The sequence below is a fragment of the Suricata suricatta genome, chromosome 15 (genome assembly GCF_006229205.1).
Source record: "Suricata suricatta isolate VVHF042 chromosome 15, meerkat_22Aug2017_6uvM2_HiC, whole genome shotgun sequence".
In the NCBI taxonomy this organism is placed as follows: domain Eukaryota; kingdom Metazoa; phylum Chordata; class Mammalia; order Carnivora; family Herpestidae; genus Suricata; species Suricata suricatta.
The window spans coordinates 23,596,798-23,607,151 of NC_043714.1; positions in this window are offsets into that span (position 1 = coordinate 23,596,798).

Consider the following 10,354-nt stretch of genomic DNA (forward strand, 5'->3'; position numbering starts at 1 on the left):
CTCCATGGTGCTGTTGTAAGATGGTCTCCCATTTTCTTGTTTATACGCTCATTTTGTTTGTTGCTACTGTTTAAAACCTTCAGGTGCAAATAATCTATGTCTGAGTTTCGATATGTTTGTATAGTGTATTTTTCCAACTTCTCTTGCACTGTTCTGGAACCAGTTGGATCTTATGTACTACTTTCATTTGTTGTCTTGATATGAATTTAAATCTATAAATAATTGCTTCATTGTGAGGCTGATGTAGAACTGAGTGTCCTTTTTTGACTAAGAAAGGTAGATCAGCAACTCTAGATCAATGTAAAATGTACCCAGTTTTTTTAAAATCAGTTTTAAACTTGAAGTTAGAGAAACAAAGCAATTGCCATAAAATAGGAAATATTTCTTTGAAGACAAATCACTCATGGATATCTAGTGGCTAAGAAGCATCTTTTTGGCCCACAGTTATATATGCCTATCTTAAGCTTAGAAAATTATACATAGTTGTTCCAAGGATGACTGGGTATTCCTTATAATCTGCCTATACTTGAAGATGTATTTTAACATAGAACATGTTTGTTTTACCAATCAGGATACAGGATAAATGGTAAAAAAAGGAAACCCTTAAAACAGTGGCTTGACCAAGAGAAACACTGATTTCTCTCTCCTAAAACATTCTAGTAGTCATCCAGTGACTTGAATTTAGCGTATGCCCACATCTAGTTCCCCGGGAGCCTGGGAGAGCAGTCTTTAGTGATAAGCCCTGTGCCATCTAAAAGGGCACCGCTCTGGGAGACTGACTGGCCATCTATCATACACGCAGTGTCTCACTGAATCCTCACAGCAACCTGTAAGGGAGGGGTTCTTACTATGGTTTTTAAATATATGCAATTGATGTGACGACTGAATCCTGTCCATCTTGTTACCTGTAATACATATTTACAGACAATCAATGAGTGTCAATTTCTTGTAGCATGAATAAGAAACCACTGTTGTAGCTTTAATGTCTTCCTCCTGAAAAAAAACCCAGAAACACAAAACAAAACAGAACTTTAAAACAAACTAAAGGAAATAAAAGATAAACCAGATAGGTTATGATGAAAACAAATTCAAGTCGCTGACTCTGCAGATTTTCAAAACTCCAATGGACTGAGGAGACTAGTTCATTGAGCCCTAACTATTTGATGTCATCTAAAGCTGAAGTTTTTTTTTAAAAACAATTAATGATGGACCGCCTCAAGAGATGGTGATCACTCTCAATCTCTTTCCCTATCACTTCCACACACACACACACACACACACACACTCCTTTCCTGAAGCAAGGAGATATCACTGAGTAATTATGAATGATGCAAAAAATAGTGTCTCAACGTGTAAGAGATTAAATTAAATGATTTTTACAGAATTTCTCAAAATTTAAGATTTCATAACCCCCGTTTACCCTACAAATAAAAAGATTCTGTTAATGTTAACTAACTTATTAAGTCAGAGTAGAAAAGTGATTAATTAGAAGCTATCACGGATTTAATAAAATCAAAATTCCTTTAGTAGCTGGTACCTGAAAACTGTAAAATGTATCTTTGAGAGTGAGTGAAGGAAGAAGAAAGTTTAGTTAACTCTTACTTTTTGGAAATTTACTCTAGCATCTCAATTTCATGTATAAGAATGCTTTTGATCTTTATAAATAAGTATCTTTTGTAGACTTCTGTTTAACTTTTTGTGCTGTTCTGTTAGTAGATATTAAGAAAAAACCTTTAAAATGTAAACCATAAAATTCATTTTTAGTGAACCCTTTAACTTATCTGCATATATTTACTAAACAGCTTTGTTTTAGAAATTATTGCTAACAATTTTGTTTTAATAACTATAGTCAGGGAGTTTTTAATATAATATTTTTGTATACTTAACTGCCAAAAATGCTGGACACAGAGGAACTGAAGTTTTCAGCATATTTTCAAAATATTGATAATGAAACTTACTGCTTTTATATAGCACAAACTTTTTCAGGTAATAAATATGAATAATTTATTGTGAAATAATGATTCATTTTATAAATGTAAAATTATTTTTATAAATTTTATTGTTGAAAATCAAAAATTACTAAATTTTTAAGTGTAAATTATAGTGAGATTAAAATATTTCTAAACTGTGATACGTTGTTTCACTGAACTTTCTAAATAAAAATTGAGGAAAAAATTAAGTAAGATTCTTCATTATTGTTTAAAGTGATTTTGTAATTTTAGAGATACAGATAACATATTTTATACAGATGTTTAATTAAATTCATAAACAGTTCACTAATACTGGTCTTTAGAGGCCAGAGCAGGGGCGCCTGGGTGGCTCAGTCGGTTAAGCGTCCAGCTTCCGGCTTCGGCTCAGGTTCTCAGGTTCTCACGGTTCGTGGGTTCGAGCACTCGTTCAGGCTCTGTGCTGACAGCTCAGAGCCTGGAGCCTGCTTCGGATTCTGTATCTCCCTCTCTCTCTGACCCTCCCCTGCTCGTGCTGTCTCTCTCTGTCTCTCAAAAATAAATTAAAAAAAAATAGGCCAGAGCAAAATTAATTGGCATATCTCCAAATAATTATAGAATGGGATGTGGATTGAAGGGAGAATCCTCACATCAGCACTTTATTATGTAGTTATTCTTGAAAGTTTTGTGATAGTGATTAAAATAAATGGCCTACCCTGGTTTAAACGTTGTACCCATATACTTTGGCAATGCATTTTTAATCTAGATATTTTAATTGCCATTGTCCTCTTTGTATTTAAAGCTTTTTTGTAAAATTTCTTAAAATATAAAAACCAGTATTTTATTTTTAGAAAAATTCTACTCTTTTATTTTTACTCTTTTCGCTGTAGTGTATCTACATCATTTAAAAATAAATTATACATAAGGTTTATAGAGAAAATCTGAAGTACTCCATTTGACCACTACCTTCTTCCCCACATTCTGCCCCTTCAGAAAAAAACACTTAAATATTGTAACTGTTTTATCTGGTATTTTCTCCATAGTTTATCACATTTTTCAATTTTTTTTTCAGTTTTAGACCTTATCTAAACTCAACTCCCACCATATTCTCCTAAATTTTTATAAATCAATATTTTTGACTCAGTAGTTACTACTTGCTTACCATGTTTTAAAATATGAAAAAATGTAATTTTTATATCCTTGTGGAGAATACAGGAAATATACTGTAATTTATAGAGAAAGAAGAGTGCTTGCTCTAGGCCACAGGAAGATCACAACATAGAATAAAGATAAAACATTGCATGTATTGATAATAAAGTTTATTTTACTCTATACTTAAGTACAATCTGACATCCATTTCAACTCTGGCGTTTGCGTTGATCTTTTTAACTTATGTCACTTCCTTCCATCCAAGGTCTCACTGAACTACCCAGAGGAAGACTTCTTAAAAATAAGAACCATCTATACACGTCCTGAGATTTAATTTAAATTGTAAAATTTAAATGAAATTAAAGTTTTTTTCTGCGTAATATAAGGCAGATGACACCAGAATAAAAGAAATGCAGACTTTTTCATGATTCACTGTGACCAGAATGGGGCTGATATGAAACTCCACAAAGAGAACCCTCACAAACTTTAGGGGCACCTGGGTGGCTCAGTTATTGAGTGTGGACTCTTGATATCAGCTCAGGGTATTTAGTGGTCTTCCCTTCTAAATATCCTACATACTCATTTCAGAGTCTGATTCCTACCTAGGCAACCCAACCTGAAACAACCTATAGAATTCATTTATATTTACATGCCATCATAGGTAACTGTAAAATAAATCAACTCTATGGGTTACAATATCGTCAAAAAAATTGGCAAATGTCAGATTTATGAAGTGTAGATTATAATACCAACAGAAGTCAAATTTAGAAAAAATAATCTAATGAAAAGTGTTACACTGAAATGCTGAAAGCTATGGGGCATTTCTGAGAGTTTATTTATCTTCAGGTAAATTAAGGCACTGATTAAGGCAAGGATGTTGATGACGTGGAGTTACAGATGTATGGAAATAGAAATGAAATGGAAATGGCGGGCCAGATCAGAGTTTCCCTTAGAAAAAGCTGTTATAGTTACGGATTTTGTAAAAGAGGAGTCCTAGATGACAGACTTCCAGCTTCCTCTTTTTCACATGCTATTTCTTTTTCTGCTGGTGTTTCCTTCTTTTCTTTGGTTTCTTGGCATGCTCCTATGTGTCCTGTAAAATGTCCTTAACGTGTCACCTTCACCCTTCTGTGAACATGCTTCCAGCCTTCTCAGGTAAAACTTAGGGCTTCTTACATGTTTTACTATGTGTTGTTAATGCTGCTCTTTATACCATTTATCCCAAAGCTTTACTTACTGCTTATTGTCAGGGAGAGTAAACCCCAGGAGAGCTGGTGGGGGGAGGGGGGGAACACTTTGAATTCCCAAGATTCCACAGAACTCCTAGCAATTAATGGGTGATCAATAGTGATTTCTAAGTTAGACAAGAGATTCGTTGCAACCATGAATTCTTGGTAGTAAAGCTCAAGAAGGAAATGAACTGAAGATAAAAATAACGTATCTACCTCCTATTCAGTGGATTATATTTATATATATGGTAACTAATTCTACAAAACAATCAGTTTATCATATTAATTTGTAAAATTGTTTTCATCAGTGAAACATTATCAGTTAATCCTTGTCTCTAGTATTATTTTGTGATCTTTTCTCAGATATGGTTTTAGCACAGATTTCATCAATTTGTTTTTCATATTTTAAAATATAAACTTTGTTGAAAAGATATTTTGCCACACAAAATATATTGTATTTTATAATATAAAAAAACAGCATCAAAACACAAAAGGTTTTTTTTAAATAATACATTGGGAGTTTGTACTCATTTAATCTAAATTGTAATTTACACAAGCCATTTCCCCACTTACACTAGGCCTTAGGGCTCTAGGCAGGGTAGTAGATAGCTACAATATTGTCTGTTTATTTTTTTTAAGCTACAGAATTATGTGGAGTTAACACACTGGTAATTTAGGAAAACCATGTAGAGCCCATTCACCCTAAGATAATGTCAGTAAAGGAGAGAAATGAAATTAGGTTATATTATTGATAATTTTATTTCTAAGTCATTGGTGCACTTGAGTTGTATAATAATTCAATTTAAGTATAAATGTAAAGCTCTAATGAACAGTTATCTGGCAGATAAATAAGATCAGAAACACAAATCAAAACATGTAGTGGTGTGTGTTTAGAAAACCACTGATCTTAATCTAGAGTTGGACGCTTGGTCTACAAAAGAGAAATCTGAAATGACCTCTAACGGCATCACAAGATACACAATATGACAGCATTTCTGCAGCATAATTAATTGCAATAGATCCTTATCAACATACAGAAAATATTTACAATGATATATATCATGATAATTCTTGAGTAAAATAGAATTAAGAAAAATTTAATGTAAGCATATTTAATATCTCACAAATATTTATTTTGGACATACTAGGTTCAGGAACGAATGAATTTACTAAGCTGAATTTAGTCAGGAAAACAAAAATGAATGAAATACATTTTTTTCTTAAGGGGCTTGAAGTTTACTGAGGAAGATTGACAAGTAATTCATATTTTTGGCAGAGAAAGCAGTCAGTGTTAAGATGCGGTGTACCTTCGAGATGAAGAGTGCAGGCCAAGCCCAGATTCAGATGTGGGCTCTAGTTTGTAATATCGGTAAAATTATTTGCGAGTTCTCCCTGAGTATCAATTTACTCATCTTTGAACAAAATGAGACAAAACAAATACCAGCAAAAGAGTAATTGTACTACTAACATCAGGTAGGCTGTGATCAGGATGAATTGAGAAAGTTTATAAAATATGCTTATCATGGGATCTGAGGCTTAGTAAACAGTAAAAAAATATATATTAGCAACTGTTACTAAAGGTACACACAGGTCTGAGAGCACAGATTAAAAAAATTAATGATTTCTGATTATGAAATATTATAGTGATTAGTTTAAAACCATAATCTAGTGCAAGCATTAGATATTTTCTCAAGTATATTTTAGCATCTACATATTCCTCCCCATAGTTTCTTAAAACATGTTTTGGAGAAATTTCTCTTTAAAATGTCATCTTGGAAAATAATGAAGTTATTTTTCATACTATTTATGATAAGTCATCTTAATAATGCTATAATGTGAATTTCAAGAGCTTAATTGAATAAATCAGGGTTTTGTTTTGTTTTCTTTTCTTTCTTTTTTTTTTTTTTTTTTTTGCTTTTGAGAGACAGAGAGAGACAACACAAGCAGGGGAGGGTCAGAGAGAGAGAGAGAGATACAGAATCCGAAGCAGGCTCCAGGTTCTGAGCTAGCTGTCAGCACAGAGCCCGATGCGGGGCTCAAACCCACGAACCATGAGATCATGACCTGAGAAGAAGCCAGACACTTGACCGACTGAGCCACCCAGGTGCCCCAAATAAATCGTATTTTTAAAAAACATGTATTTATTTTGAGAAACAGTGTGTGAGAGTTGGAGAGGGGCAGAGAGAGAGGAAAAAAGAGAGCAAATCTCAAGCACGCTCCACCCCACCAGTGCGTGACCCATGAGATCATGACCTGAACCGAAATCACAAGAAGGATGTTTAACTGACTGAGCCACCCAGGAACTCCAATAAATCCATTTTTTTAACCAGCTAAATAAACTCTTAGGTTAAAAGTGATCCACATAATCTGGTCTTGATCATAACTTGAATATACACAAGGAATTTTTAAACATATTGTATATTTTTTAATATGGTAATCTAATATGACAACACTAATTTCATATTGTGATAAAGCATTGCAATAAGGAATTACATAAACTAGCCAAGAACTTACTGACCAACATTTTATAAACACTAGAAGGAAAATAATTATTGAAAAATTACTTGTGTGTTTTTTACCTTTATAAACAATAATTTAAAAGGGATATACAATATCTACTTGAATACATATTTCTATTATATAAGAAACAAACTGGCTGGAAAGGAAACAATAGATATGCAAGGAAGTGGTTCATTCTCATCCAGGAATTAATGGTGCACCTGAACCAGGTAGCCAGAATGACCCCAAAGACACAGCCCAAGGGTTCAGATTTTATGTGGCAATCTCTAAGATCCAGACAGTCTGAGAGACATTGTCCTCTTGGTGCCCTGTGTGCCGTAAATAATTACACAGGTGCAATCGCAAGCGAGCTATAAATGAGGATCACTCTAAGTTAACTCCTATAGGCTGAGAATTTTCCATAATTACAGAAGGCTCAGAGTGTGGGTCCCACAGGGGTTTTGAGATCTGGCCAAGTTTTCACAGCAATTCACTGTGGGACCAAGACTGTCAGTCTCCTGACTCCCAGGTGAACTCAGATAAGGTCAGATTCAAAGAGCAGCCTCCCCTAGGAAACCAACTGAAAAGCTGCAAAATTATTTCTTCCACTTGTGCATATTAGCAGCTAAAAAAAAATCATGAAATTTCAGTAGCAATAAGTATAAAAAGGAAGATTACTAGTTACAGTTATATTTTTTACAGTTACATTTAATGAATGTAATTATGAGTTGTGCAAGTGAAGATATTTTGGCTTGTTGAAAATAGCTTTAGAGGGGCACCTGGGTGGTTCAGTTGGTTAAACCTCCGGCTTCGGCTCAGGTCAGATCTCACCTTTGTGGGTTCAAGCCCCGCGTCAGGCTCTGTGCTGACAGCTAGCTCAGAGCCTGGAGCCTGCTTCTGGTTCTGTGTCTCCTTCTCTCTCTGCCCCTCCCCCTCTCATGCTCTGTCTCTCTCTGTATCAAAAATAAATAAAAACATTTAAAAAAATAAATAAAATAAAATAGCTTTAGAAAGTCGGAGTTTTTCTGTATTTGGCACAGAAAAACACCTTATCAAATTATAAAATTGGATACTTTTGATTAGTGATATTTAGGGTTTTGGGCCATGCAGTTTTCTTTATTTAGAATACCCTTCACATGGGTAACATATTGTTAATAGTTCACGTGTCAGCTCTCTATCATTTCTTCAACTTCTTTAATATTTATTTATTTGTTTTGAGAGAGCGCTAGAGATAGCAAGTGGGGGAGCGAATGAGAGAGAGGGAGAGAAAGAGAGAACTCCAAGCAGGCTCCATACTGCCAGCACAGAACCTGACATGGGGCTGAATCTCACAAACGATGCAATCACGTCCTGAGTCAAAATCAAGAGTCAGACACTTAAATGACTGAGCTACCCAGGCATCCCTGTGTCACCTCTTCAGAGACATTCTCTTTGACGCTGTTCTGTGAGTTATCTTCCCTATCATCAGAATAATGAGTGCTTCCAAAAATGTATCTCGATGAACAATTATATTATTATTTGTCCATTTGCCTTTCCTGCTTTCTCCCTCTCTCCCATTTGGAATATAAGCTATATGAGACAACAAATCATGTCTAATGTATTCATCATTGTACTCTTAGTAGAGTTACAGAGAAAGTAGCTGAAATGGACAAATATTTGTTGGATTAACTAATTGAAAGACAGATATTTAACTTCAGAGGAATTATATACAGCCAGTACTTTTTATCCCTAGAGCAACCAGAAGAAAGTGCTAAAAAGAGCTACAAATAAAATGATAGAGATAAAATAGAATCCTTAAAAAAAGCTAAATTGACTTACAGTAAAGCAGAAATAAGAAAAAGAGGGGAAAAGAACAGAGGGTAAATTAAAAAAAAAAAAAACAAGACGATAAACTTAAACATAAACCCATCAATAATAGCCTTAAATGTAAATTACTTAAACATTTAAAGTCAGAGATACTCAGACTAGAAATAGAGAAGATTCAATTAAATGTTGTTTATATTTTAAATATAAACTACAGATGTACTGAAAATAAAGGACAGAAATATTCTTCTTTTAAATATTTATTTTGAGAGAAAGAGGAGAGAGAGAAAGCAGGAGAGGGGCAAAGAGGAAGACAGAGAGAGAGAGAGAGAGAGAGAGAGAGAGAGAATCTTAAGCAGATTCCACATTGTCAGTGCTGAGCCCAGTGTGAGGCTCAGTCTCACAAACTGTGAGATCATGACCTGAGCTGAAATCAAGAGTGGGGTACTCAAACAACTGAGTCACCCACGTGCCCCAAGATAGAAATATTCTTAAAAAAATTCAATAGCAAAATATTATTGACTATGTTAATATAAGACATTTTATAATATTAAAGCCTCAATTCATCAAGAACACAATGATCATACATCTGCCTTATATAATATCGATGCTAAAAACTGTATGAAATAAATTGATAACCAAGGAGGGAAATGCACAAATTCACAGCCAAAGCTAGAGAAGTTTTAGACTCATCTTTTAGCAATTGATAGAGGCAAAATGAGAAATAGACAAAAATCAGTAAGGATATAGAAGATGTAAACAAAATTATAATCCAATTTTATTTAATTGAGATGTATTACACCTAATAATGAGATTAGGCACTCTTCCAAACCAGATGGACCATTCACAAAGGTAAAATATATGTGGTACCATAAATATGTCTTGATGATTTTCAAATTTCTAAAATCATATAGAATATGATTTCTGAGTCTAACAAAATTAAATTAGAAGCCAATAAAATTAGTATATCTTGGAAATCACAAATATTTAAAGTTAAGCAGCATGCTTCTATAACCCTTAGGTCAAAGAGGAAATCACAAGGAAAATTAGAAAACATTTGTACTGAAATTTGATAAGCTTAACATATTTAAACTTGTACAATGTAGCTAAAACAATGCTTAGAAGAAAAAGTTGAGTTTACAATACTTGTTTTATAAAACAAATGTTGAAAAACATCAAAGATGTACACATGCTCCTTAAGAAGTTAGAAAAATAAGACAAATTAAACCAAAAATTATTAGGAAAAAAAACAAATATTGGTAGAAGAAAAATCAATGAAATAAGAGGAGAAAAATATTTGGGAAAAGTAATATACATAAAAAGTTATTCTTGAAAAAATTTGGAAATTGATAAACCCTTAGGTAACAATCAAGAAAAAAGAGAGAAAACACCAATGACCAACATAAAAAAAGAAAAATAGTTATCAGTATAAGTTCTTCATACATTAAAGTATAGCAAAAGGTCATTAACATTTTTATGGAAATATACAAACATTTATAAGAAATGAAGTTTTTTTTTAAGTTTCTGTAATAGACATAAGAAGAACTATAAAATTTAAGTAACCATATATTTATCAAAATGATTGAATTTCTTTTTTTTTATTTTTTAATGTTTTATTTATTTTTGATACAGAGAGAGACAAAGCATAAGATGGGGAGGGGCAGAGAGAGGAGACACAGAACGGAAGCAGGCTCCAGGCTCTGAGCTGGCTGTCAGCCCAGAGCCCGA